The sequence below is a fragment of the Rutidosis leptorrhynchoides genome, chromosome 3 (genome assembly GCF_046630445.1).
Source record: "Rutidosis leptorrhynchoides isolate AG116_Rl617_1_P2 chromosome 3, CSIRO_AGI_Rlap_v1, whole genome shotgun sequence".
Taxonomy (NCBI): Eukaryota; Viridiplantae; Streptophyta; class Magnoliopsida; order Asterales; family Asteraceae; genus Rutidosis; species Rutidosis leptorrhynchoides.
The window spans coordinates 66,404,501-66,418,017 of NC_092335.1; the positions used below are offsets into that span (position 1 = coordinate 66,404,501).

At 36.3% G+C, this 13,517-nt stretch overlaps 1 long non-coding RNA gene across 3 annotated transcripts; it reads right to left on the bottom strand.

Annotated features, from left to right (window-relative positions):
* Nucleotides 1–453: 453 nt before the first annotated feature.
* Nucleotides 454–3,337, bottom strand: LOC139896249 (uncharacterized). Of its 3 annotated transcripts, none has more exons than XR_011776179.1 (5): nt 2,736–3,337; nt 2,238–2,348; nt 1,826–1,926; nt 1,150–1,250; nt 454–852 (listed from the first exon to the last, which is right to left on the bottom strand). It is a non-coding gene; the product is annotated as an uncharacterized lncRNA (long non-coding RNA). The 3 variants fall into 3 exon arrangements; XR_011776180.1 differs by lacking the exon at nt 2,736–3,337 and having other exon boundaries at nt 454–648; nt 747–852; nt 2,238–2,392; XR_011776178.1 differs by lacking the exon at nt 2,736–3,337 and having other exon boundaries at nt 2,238–2,390.
* Between the last annotated feature and the right edge of the window lie 10,180 nt (nt 3,338–13,517).

The window sequence follows — 13,517 nt, forward strand, 5'->3', positions numbered from 1 at the left end:
CATACACATAACATGAGTAACAGTTACATAAAGTGTATAAAATATAAAGGCATAAGTAATTAGACATAATAAGTACAATAACCAATAAAGTTTTTGTAGTCAGCAACATACTACTCATATAACTGAAAATGACCATTGTTTTGTAAATGACTATTGGCTAAATATCCAACATAAGCAAATTTAAGGTACATATAAAATTGGAGTCAAATAGATTTAAACAAATTTGCAGTGTTCAGTATTACTAAATATAAGATGACAATAACCACTTAAAAAACAACAATGACAAAAAACAACAGGCTAGTCAAGTCAACAACTTCTACCACAATTCATATAAACTTGAAGGCTTTATGATTCAATATAACAAAAAAACATCAATCATAAAACACAACAGGTATTTTCTTATGACCAATCACTTGGTAAATATTATGCTAAAATTTGTAAACGGTTAATGACTACAGTGCTAGTGCTCGAAAAATTGTGAACGATTATGCTAAAAATTGCTGTTATAGCTTCGGTTCCGACTAAAACGTAATTATCTAACACATTACATGAACACACATTGTATTTGTGTTGACTACATCACATGGTTATTCTCGTTGGCAATTCTCTACGACTCATCTTTGGAACAAAATGATAGAATTTTGAGTTCTGCATATCATGAAATATATCAGCAAAAATCTCAAAGAAGCAACAACATTCAGAGTAATATGAACTTCATTAAAAGATAACTTGAAACTTAGGATTACTATTCTAAGTTGAAGTGTATGCTAGCACTCGAGTATGCTCTATGGTAGCCAACAATGGTACATTTGCTTTTGCCATTCGATCCGCATACGTCATTTGAGGTTGTTCCTAATATCAACATTGAAACAAAATACTTAATAATAAGGATATTGTAGCACCTACAATGTGTACTAATTAGCAGCAACAAAAATGTGTGACTGATTAACTAAAAATCTTATGCTAGTCCTCCCTAAGGGACAACATATAAAAAAATAGGGACAACATATAAAAAAATGTATCGATAAACATGATATTTGTAACCAAGTTAACCCCTCCAAAGCTACTATACACTCCAAAAGTTGTTGTAGATATTGCAAAATGTGCTTTAATTGATTACAAACATAACGAAAAAATATACAAACACACCTTATTATTTGTTATTCTTGTCTGGCATCACCGAATATGATCAACTTTGGTACTAATAACTTCTAGATAGAATAGGAGCTTCCTCATACACGCTTCCTAAACTGCACCACATTCAGTTAAAAGCTAAATGTTGATGATATACTTACTCGGTTGAAAACGAACACAAAATTAAGTGAAAATCAATAACATGTAAACAAATCAAGATGCATATGACCACACAATTTGAACTATCATTAATTAGTTGGCCAATAAATGAGAAGGTATTCATGGTCAACTCATAAAAATTTAGTAGCTATTTGTGAAATGTCATTATCATTGATATTTTCAAACATTTCAAAATTCAAATATACAACCACTTTGTTGCCCATCCAAACAGTTGCAGTCTATATACCCGTGCGAAGACTAAATAACAAAGTAACTATGGTTCCCGATTTGCTGGGGCGTTATTGAGACCGTGTTTGCATTTTTTGTGTTGTAATATTTAGTAAAGATAGAAAGCACCCTTTGTTTGCAATTTCTGAAACAGTTAAGCACATGAAAGACTGTTTGTTGGGTTACCATGTGCACGGTACAAAAGATAAATGGTTTCTAAAGTAGTTAGGCATGCAAAAGATCTAGTACTTGGTATTAATTTACAGGCTTTTGGTGACATTCGGAGTCATTGCTACGATATTACCATGTAAAAGATGGTGTCGTCACTTCCCAAAAGATGTCATCGTTTTTTGTTGCATATCCGAGTTTTTGTTTTTTCCGATGTTGTGGGGCTCTCTTCGTCATCTGAGAAATGAACATGATCAAAACCATTAGTACATGATTGCTTTACGAACCGATTTAGAAGCATCTATTTCTAAATGCTACACAAAATATTATATAAGCTTAGATAAAGCAACTTAATGTTGAAACTTATTATGTTGCAATAAACAAATAAGCTAATAAAAATTTTAATTAAGCCCAATAAAACATTTCAACCACATTAGAGTCAAGAGCATCTTATTAGTATTAGCTGGCAAGTTATTTTATCTTTAAATATGGGATTAAACATCCTGCATTATTGCTTTGTTTATCGCATTCTATAAGAATGAGTTTACCTGGATGCTGGTAGAGGGCACATTTTTCTGTCATTTGCGGAAGCTCTTCGGGTGACTTTTGCGAGTCAGCTGCTAGTTTCGATTTTGGAGTGACGTCCGAGCTGCTGCAAACTGCCTGACAGAATATTGTGAGTTTTGGTTTGTTTTTTAGAAGTCATTTTATAATGCTGACTATCTAACCTATATAGAGTAAGGTGATGAAAGGTAGTAATAAACCTCATACGGTATCTGCTGTTTTCAATTTGGAACTATGGTATAATAAGTGATTTAGTGAGTTTCAAATTTTAATTGTAGTGCAACTATTATAATTATAAAAAGTATAGCAGAGACTGTCAATGGTGTTGGTGTAAATATTTGCAGCAGCTGAACTATATGTAGGTAATATGGTTGACACTGTAAATATCAGTAGCAATACCAGTATTAAAATTGTTGATTCTTATAGTATAACTCAACCAAACGCAATAAACTGATATAACAATGGCTTTTGTGCTATAGTACCTTTGTTGTATCTCTTCGTATTGGTTGTAATCAGTTCACAAAATTACAATCAAAGGAAACATTCACTGATTGCAACATACTATCAGTTCACAAAACACAAACACAAAGCTATTACCGACTGCAAGCTAATGACGATATGAAGCACATATTATACGAAACTGAATTTTAATAAAAAGAGGCACTCAGTAACTTCAAAATCTAGAGTACACAACACTTCACACACCAGACCTGCTATAATATGCTTTTATTCAATTATTTGGTGGTAGCTTAGAAGTGTAAGCATAAACACTTATTTTAATAACTTATGAAGATCATGAATTGAAATCAATTCGTAGCTGAATGCAGTTTCTTCTTCCTCGTATTCAATACCTGATGTTGTCTATAAGCTCGTATAATAATAGCTCGTCACTTTTTTTGTTACTGGATACAACAGTCTTTCAACGGAAGCCATAATCAACATCAGGCAAGAATAAACACTAATTTTTTCTGAACCCTAATTTTTTTTCCATTCAATCGCAGCAAGAAATTAGGGTTTGCATGAGATTTGTTCATCTAGGAAACAAAAAATCAGGACAGAAGAAATGGTGACGACAATGAAGACGTGAAAAATAAATCTCCATAGATGGGGGCAAGCCAGTAGGGAAGAAGATGAGAAAATAATTAAAATAACTACTCCGTACATCATATTATTTTTTGAACGACAGTTAGGAGTCATTGACGGTGGTCCGAACGCGATATCGGAATCACTCACCCGATCATTTCCCTGAACGAACGTTCACAGTTCTACCACCCCTCAAAATAAAACTCTCAAGACGAATCCATACGGAAAAAATAAACCTGTTAGCTCAAATTGAGAAACCATATTACAACATTTAATTAGAGTTTTAACTTGAATTAGAGTTTAAAAATACCCGCTTAGTCCTATGTGATTTTACTCAAATCGCTTAAATATTAATTAGAGTTTTTTATTTACTCAGTCCTCGTGATTTCAAAATGATGCATAGATGGTCTTTTTGTTATCGAGATTGTACCCGTGGTTTCACAAAATTGCTGAAACCACATGATATATCTCAGTAATAAAATTGTTGAAACCAAAAATCTTTAAAGTAGATAGAATATGTGTGTTGATATGTATGTTTGATATGAAATCAAAACAACCAAAATAATAAAATTCTTAAATTAGTTCACTTGGGCGGTTAAAAGCAAAAATATACAACCACACTCATTTTGACGGAAAATACATGTTCGTTATTTTAGTTGGAAAATCACTTAGGTCCAACATTTCAAAAGGCGCTTATGGTAAATATATCATTTGTTTGCATCATCTTCACTAATTATGTGAAAATGTCAAGTTAGTTCTTACGAATGTGTAGTCTACACTTCTAAAGTCGTTATTAAATATAACTAGATAGTTAATGTTTCAAAGTTAATCATTATTATTTGAAATAATTATCAAAGGGAATTAAATTTTACTTCTCTAACAATCAATGCGATTAATTGAAACAACCCAACCCGGATTCAACCGGATAATTTTTTTTTTTTTTTGTAACAATCATTAACGTGCCATTGGAATGATATAAACCATTCCATACAACCCATTAAAACGTACAACAAGTTTAATGTTTACAAAAGGCACTAAGGCCATTAATCAAATGTAATACAAGTTCGACCCATTTAAAATGATAGTTTTAATCCAAACTACACCCGAGCATGGTTTGGGGCTAAACTACCCAAAAACACTAGGTCACCTTCCAAAAGCTTTAACTAGCAAGCATCATGGGAATCTAATGCCCAATAACCCCTTTTCCTTTCTCCGTGTTCGCACCTAAAAATGTAAACAACGAGAGGGTAAGCTAAAGCTTAGTGAGTGTAATAGTTATACATATACATATATAACCTACTTACTTGCAACCACTTACACAATATCGTATACAAACTTGTAACTCAAATAGCATGTCATCATACTCGTAATACTAACAAGTTGTACAATATCACAAAACCGCATTAGCATATACTCAACACAATATATATATATATATATATATATATATATATATATATATATATATATATATATATATATATATATATATATATATATATATATATATATATATATAATATGCTAAACAATCAACAAACCCCCATATGGTTAACCATAAACGCTATGGTGCTACTGGCTCGATGGTTCACACCATACGCATTTGAGTCATACTCTTTTATAGTGTTACCGGCTCGTGGTTCACACTTTGTTTTATAGTGCTACCGGCTCGATGGTTCACATCATGATTTTATAGTGCTACCGGCTCTTTGGTTCACACTTCAGCGCTACCGGCTCGATGGTTCACGCCTCATTTTATAGTGCTACCGGCTCGATGGTTCACACTTTGACACTTGTCACATACATGTTATGGCACTACCGGCTCGATGGTTCATACCATAACATTCACAAATAAATACGCCATACACACATATGTATAATTACTCCACTCACTTCTTTTGTCGATTAAGTGATTTCAAGCTAGCACGCCTCAACCGATAATGCAATCAACCTATTACAATATCATAATCATCAATGACTAGCCCATTTGACTCTCGACCCGCCCAAAATGACACATAGTGCGAAATACACCTTTTTGCCCTTTTAATGATACTTGTAAGTCTAAAACTAACGAGACTAGTTCCCGCATTCTCGAAATACCTAAATACACCAACTTTAGGACTCGAAAGCATTTTAGCTAGTCTTTTTCACAAAAACTCATTTTGTCACTTTGACTGGTCAACATTTCAAGGTTTTCAAGCTTCAACCATTTAATCACTAGTTATGCTTGCTAATCAAGTCACAAATCACTTTAATGTTCATTAAAACTTCATTAATTGAACCAACTAACAAAAATCGTCATTTAATTGTGTTCTCGCATTTTTTTACAAACCCATTAACACCCAAAACTTGCAAATCCAAAGATTTACCACTTGCAAGTTCTAACTAGCAACAATATACACAAATTGACAAGTAAATCAAGTTTGAAGCTTACCACAACGAACAAAAATGATGGAGGATGCAAGAACAAGCAAGCAATAAACCCGTTCTAGCAAAATCCTCTTTAAAACCTACTAAATCACCACCCTCTCTCTAACCTCTCTCTAGAATCAAGAGGATAAGGTGTAAGTAGGTGAGAAATGAAGATAAAATGAGATCTAGATCTGGTATCCATGTATTTATACACCTATAAGTGAAATTACCAAAATACCCCTCTTTAATACACCCTTAAATGTTGCCAACTGCACAAAATCCCGTCGTGGACCGCCGGGACAAAGTGGACCGCCAGTCCACTCCTGACCTGCGAATTTCAAAAGTTCCATGCTGGACCGTCGGGCCAAAGTGGACCGCCGGTCTAGGTTGCACCTGTTTCCATTTTTTTTACTAAATTTGGACCGCCGGTCCACACCTGGGCTGTTAACATCTTAACTTGTTGCTAGACATTCGGACTAAACTAGGTCGTCGGTCCAGTTTGTCCAATTTTCAACATTTGACACATATAAAATCAATCACGGTTAATATTAAACATTTACAAGGTAAAATACGCACCTTTGGACCTCGTACAAGGAAAACGGGGTGTTACAACTCTCCCTCACTTAAATCGGAGCGCGTCCTCGCGATCCAAGCTGCATGACAATCTGCAAGATAAACCAAAACAAACTCTTCGGACTCCCATGTAAACTCGGAACCTTTTCGATATCGCCATTTCACTTTGTAAGTTCTAATTTCTTTGTTTTGCAACATTTTAACCTTCTCATCAAGAATTGCAATCGGTTTTTCAACATACTCTAATTTGTTGTTCAAAGCAATCTCATCTAATGGCACCCAAGTCGAGTCATCCGCAAGACACTTACAGAGATGGGAAACGTGAAATGTGTTATGGATTCTCGCAAGCTCTTCAGGTAACTCTAGTCTATAAGCAACCTCACCAACAAGAGCCAAAACCTTGAAAGGACCAATAAACCGAGGAGCTAACTTCCCTCGTTTTCGAAACCGAATAACGCCCTTCCATGGCGAAACTTTAAGCATCACCATGTCACCTTCTTGAAACTCAATCGGTCGCCTTCCCTTATCGGCATAAGATTTTTGTCTATCTTGTGCCGCCTTAAGTCGAGCCCAAATCATCTCAATCTTACTATTCGTCTCTAAAACCAAATCGGTACTCCCGATTTCTCTTTGACCCACTTCACCCCAACAAATGGGAGTTCGACACCTTCGCCCATAAAGCATCTCATACGGTGGCATTCCAATACTAGCATGATAGCTATTATAGTATGAGAATTCCACCAAAGGAAAGTGCTCATCCCAACTACCACCGAAATAGATAATACACGCCCGTAACATATCCTCCAATGTTTGATTCGTACGTTCGGTTTGACCATCCGTTTGAGGATGGTACGCCATGCTCAATTTCAATTGTGTACCCATATCTTCATGAAACTTTTCCCAGAACCGAGATGTGAAACGGGTATCTCGATCCAAAATGATAGATATAGGAACCCCGTGTCTCGATATCACCTCCTTGATAAACAGCTTAGACAAAGTCTCCGACGATATCATTTCCCGAATGGGAAGAAACAAAGCACTCTTCGTCAATCAATCAACTATCACCCAAATCGTATCATATTGGGTTCTCGCCGTCTTTGGTAACTTAGTAATGAAATCCATGGTAATGTGCTCCCATTTCCATTCGGGATTTCTAACGGTTGTAACATACTATACGGCTTTTGGTGTTCGGCCTTAACTTGCAAACACGTGACGCATTGTTCAACATACTTAACAACATCACGTTTCATGCCTGGCCACCAATACTCCTTTATTAAATCAAGATACATTTTCGTTGCGCCCGGGTGAATGGAATACTTTGACTTATGCGCTTCATCAGGTAGCACTCGTCGATTATCACCCATTTTAGGCACCCACACTCATCCTTGAAAGGATAACAAACCATGCGGGCCTAAGGTAATGAACTCTGTTGGACCACGATTCGCTCCTCATGTTTGTTGTTAACAAAAGCTTCAATTTGAATCTCACCAAGATTTACAAGAAAATCGTTAGTAATAATCATGCGTAACAATCCTACTCGTATCGCCAGATGTTGACTTTTTCGACTCAACGCATCCGCAACCACATTCGCCTTGCCCGGATGATAAAGTATTTCACAATCATAATCTTTTACTACGTCCATCCATCTACGTTGACGATAATTCAAATCTCATTGATCGAAAAGATGTTTCAAACTTTTATGATCCAAATAAATCGTACACTTGACACCATACAAGTAGTGGTGCCAAATTTTCAATGCATGAACAACAGCCGCCAACTCAAGATCATGAGTCGGATATCGCGTTTCGTGCTCCTTTAATTGTCGAGAGGCGTATGCGATGACTTTACCCCTTTGCATTAGAACACACCCTGGCCCATTTAATGAAGCATCACAATAAACCGTCATGTATTCTACACCTTCCGGCAACACTAACACCGGAGCTTGACACAACTTCTCTTTTAATAATTGGAAAAGCAATCTCTTGCTCATTTTCCCAATTAAATCTAGCATTCTTTCTCGTCAATTTCGTCAATGGAGAAGCAATCTTAAAAAAGTCTTGGATAAACCGACGATAATAACCGGCCAATCCGAGAAAACTTCAGATTTCCGTAGGCGTAGTCGATTGTCCCCAACTCTTCACCGTCTCAATCTTCCCCGGATCTACTTGTATACCTTCTTTATTTACAATATGACCAAGGAATTGAACTTCCCTTAGCCAAAACTCACATTTAGATAGCTTTGCATACAACTTCTCCTTCCGCAACATCTTCAACACACCACGCAAATGATGTTCATGTTCCTTCATACTCTTCGAATAGACAAGTATGTCGTCAATGAACACAATTACCGGCTTGTCCAACATAGGTTGGCACACTCGGTTCATAAGATCCATGAATGCCGCCGGTGCATTCGTAAGACCAAAAGGCATGACTACAAACTCAAAATGCCATAACGCGTTCGAAAGGCCGTTTTCTCAATATCTTCCTCACGGACCCGCATTTGGTGATAGTCGGACCATAGGTCGATCTTAGAGAAATAAGTTGCACCTTGGAGTTGGTAATGGATAACGATTCTTTATCGTTACTTTATTCAACTCCCGATAATCAATGCACATCCGCATACTACCGTCCTTCTTTTTCAAGAATAAAACCGGAGCGCCCCATGGCGAAGCACTCGGTCGAATAAAACCCTTCTCAAGTAACTCTTGGGTTTGATTTAACAATTCTTGCATTTCGGTCGGCGCTAAATGATAAGGAGTTTTAGCAATGGGAGTAGCACCCGGAACCAACTCAATGCGAAATTCAACTTGTCTTTCCGCCGGAACACCCGGTAATTCGTTCGGAAAAACGTCTTCGAATTCACTAACCACCGAATTTCATGAATGGATGGTGGCTCTTCACGAGTATCAACTACATGGGCAAGAAAAGCCATACCACCACTATTAAGAAAACGACGTGCCCGTGCAAGAGTGCATATCGGCACAAGTCTTCTCCGTCTCTCGCCATGAATAATTAGTTCTCCCCCACTTGGGGTCTTCACCCTAATAGACTTTTCATGGCATGCAATATCGGCTCTATAACGATCGAGCCAATCCATACCAACGACAACATCAAACTTACCCAAAGTCATCGGAATGAGATCAATTTTAAACGTTTCGGAACCGAACACAATATCACAATCATTACAAACATCAACCCCTAGCACCGTCTTACCATCCGCTATTTCAACTTCTATCGGATGACTTAACTTAGCTAGCAGCTTATTAAGTTTAGGCACAAATTTTGGAGAAACAAACGATAAATTAGCACCGCTATCAAATAGGATCCTTGTCGGATTAGAGTTAACCATGGAAAAACCCTAGCCGTACCCGCCGCCTTTTCTAACCGTTTAACATGATCGGTGTTCAAATCGGGACACTCCGTCCTTCGATGCCCTTCCTTACCATAATTGTAGCAAGTAAGTTTGGTCGACGCCTTGGTTCAATCACGGGCCAAGTGCCCCCTTTGATTACAATTGAAACACTTGGGTCCATAACTCAAAGAACCACCTTTCTTCACGCTATTAACACTTTCGGACCCTTTCTTAAACTTTTTGTTTGAAAAGTTCGAATGACTCGAACCTTCAAATTTTCTCTTAGAGAAAGAGAAATTGCTTTGCTTTGGGACTTCCGGTTCGAAGCCCCGGGCTAACTCAAACAATTCCTCAAAAGACTTAGCCATTCCCAGACTAATCTTACGCTTTAACTCATCACTTAGTGTACGATAAAAATCTTGCATCAACTTGTGATCATCGCCAACATACTCAGGGCAAAAACGAGTCTTTGCCAAAAAGGTCGACTTGAGGGTAACCAAGTCCATTGAACCTTGTCGCAAATTGTGCAACTCGTCCCGGATTTTATCAAGGTCGGAAGTAGTTCGGTATTCTTTGAAAAATTCCTTTTTGAACTCTTCCCACGTCAAGCTCATGCATTGCTCTTCACCATAAAACTTAATTTTATCGTCCCACCACAATTTAGCCTCTTCACGCAACATACTAGAACCGTATCTCATCTTCTTCTCAGGAGGACATTCGGCGGTACGGAAATCCCCCTCGATGTTGGAGATTCAACATGTGCTTTTCAACGGATCTCTCACTCCATTAAACATAGGAGGTTGAGCATCCTTGAAATTTTTGTAATGGAAGTCTCTCCTCCCATATCCACCATTACCATTACCCCCTTCACCCCGAGGATGAATATTTCTAGCTTCTAATGCCTCTTCGATCGCGGCATTTATTCGCTCATTTATTAACTCGATTACATGCCCATCAACCGATTCTTGGAAAACCTTTCGGACATCCTCAAGGAATTCCGCTCTTTGCTTTTTAATGATGGCCTCGTCCTTGGCCGTGAATTCGGAGTCCTCGCTCGGGCCTCCATTTTCGGTATCATGACCATTTCTCATCTTCATTCTACAAAAAGGAATAGGTTAAACAACGAAATGAAGGACAAGTCATAAATATACCACACCGCTCCATCTTGTTCAACAATCGTCGTACATCGCTTGCTTGACACGACTTGAACCCGTAACAATGGTAGCTAATCATTGTTACACGAGCACGTCGCATTAACTCGCTAGTACAACGTCTACCTCGCTTGATGATTTCAAGACACAACACAAAACAATTAGTACAAGGTTAGATCACATAACGTAGGCACTAACCACACCCAGTCCGACCCGTCTCCTACAAGTCCCGCATAAAGCGCATACATAATAAAGTCTAAGTTTAGGCACCTATCTCAAGTCGCCTAAATCCCTTAGACCATGCTCTAATACCACTTGAAACAACTCAACCCGTATTCAACCGGATAAATTTTTTTTTTGTAACAATCATTAACGTGCCATTGGAATGATATAAACCATTCCATACAACCCATTAAAACGTACAACAAGTTTTGTGATGACCCTGAAAATTTCGACCAAATTTAAACTTAATGATTAACGTTTCCGACACGATAAGCAAAGTCTGTAAAAACTGAATCTCAATATTTTTGAACTACTTTCATATGTTCAATTACCCATCGACTGTTCTCGATGATCCACGAACAATTATATGTAAATAGATACATATATACGCTATAACTTGAAAACGTAACAATGTACTAATTGTATGATACCATACATTAAACTTATTGGTTTAATTATCTATTTGAATAGATATGATAAGTTGGAATAGTAATTGTATGAATAACTTGCGATGTGTATTTAAAACGTGTTTATGAATATTGAATATTTATTAACTTAGTCATAAAACGTTTTGGTTTAAAACAATTTTATTAAATATACTTTGATAGATAACGAGACGATGATTTATAGAAGTAAATGATCAAAACACTCAAATGTATAAGTTATATTTCGAGTGATATAGTTTATGGATAATTTAAGTCTATATTTTGTCAAAGGTACGAGTCACAAAACGTAAAGTGCTAGTTTTCTAAGCGTACGAAAATGCGTTCGAGAAACCGGAACCGGGACATGAGTCAAGTGATAATGTACAAGTCATCGGAACAAAAATTACAAATCAACTGTGCACGTGAATATTATATAATATATAATTAATTATATAAATATAATATATTATATATATTATATTTAAATATGTTGACAAGCAAGAAAACAAAACGATGGGTGCTGGACAGCTAGGCCATGCGATCGCATGGCCAAATGCCCTACAACCCATGCGATCGCATGGCAGGGGATTTCAGGAATTGCCTATAAAAGCTCGATCATTTCTGGCTTATAACACACACATATACTTCCTCCGTATGCATTATTATTTATATTATTATTATTATTATTATTAAGATTAATATTATTGTTATTAATCTTATTATTATTAGTAGTATTATACATAAAATACTACGACGAGGTTATGAGCGTGTCACTTTCAAAATGGGTTTTCAAACGGGAGTTATAGCTAAGAAAACTATGAGTTATAGCTATGGAGGTTATGGGTAATGTTCGTGGGTATTATTTGCAAGTCAAACCTAGTGTTTATCATCTCTGTTGCGTCTACGTACTTTCCTGCAATATTGAATGACAATATTGATATGTGAGCATTCATATCTTATCTTTTATATATTAATAGTGTATCTATGTCTAGTGCTCGAGTATATATATTTATGCATGTTTGTATGCTAAATTTCGTTGTTAAACAGTTTATGATGAATCACAAATTTAATACATATATTACTGATAAAAGGTATATGATATGCATGTTTTTGGAAAGATGGCGAAAAATCAATAACTTTACATTTAGAAATCGCGTAATTTCGATGAACGAATTAAAAGATATGATCAACTGAATTATGATTGATGTTAATTGAATTGCCTTTGAATCTGCAATTAAGATTTAAACAACTTGTTTGTAAGATTGATAAATTGAATTTTTTTTTTAATATTACCTGCCGAGTAAATGAATTCTTATATAAGGCACGTCTCGTTTTGTTGAACAATTGTCAAAATTGACTGTTTTATCATATTTTAAAGCCTTATGAAGACTATAGTCTAATTTTACAAGAATTGGGAAACTATGTGAAATGATAAAATGTTTCGATTGCCATGATCATTCAACTATGGTATTGGGTCAGATTAACTTTTTGAAACGACTTTTGATAACTTTTGTATGTCGATCTTGAGCATTAGGATTGTGATACACTATGACCTGACCTAGTTTGATAGACATTTATTGACCAACATATGTTCTCTAGGTTGATATCTACGGTTATTTGGTATTCCGAGTTTCGGTCACATTTCGGTGAACGACTTTATGTGCTGCTAAGGTGAGTTTATAGATCCCTTTTTAATTGCTTTTGCAATCTATATTTTTGGGCTGAGAATACATGCACTTTATTTTAAACGCAATGGATACAAGTACATACTTAATTCTACACCGAGTTTGAACCAAAAATCCATTAGCTTTGGTAACTAGTAACTGCCGGTTATAAGAACTGGTGGACGCGAGTAGTTATATATGGATCCATAGGGCTTGACATCCCCGTCTGTTCCAGGTATAGAAACCCTAACCTGAACTATAAAATAGATGTATACTATTTGAGTTTAGTACACGTTGGATTGCGTGTATTGTACATGTTGGTTGCATATATGTTAAAACAGGGGTACTCATTATAACGTTAAAGCTTAGTTACCAGGGTGCT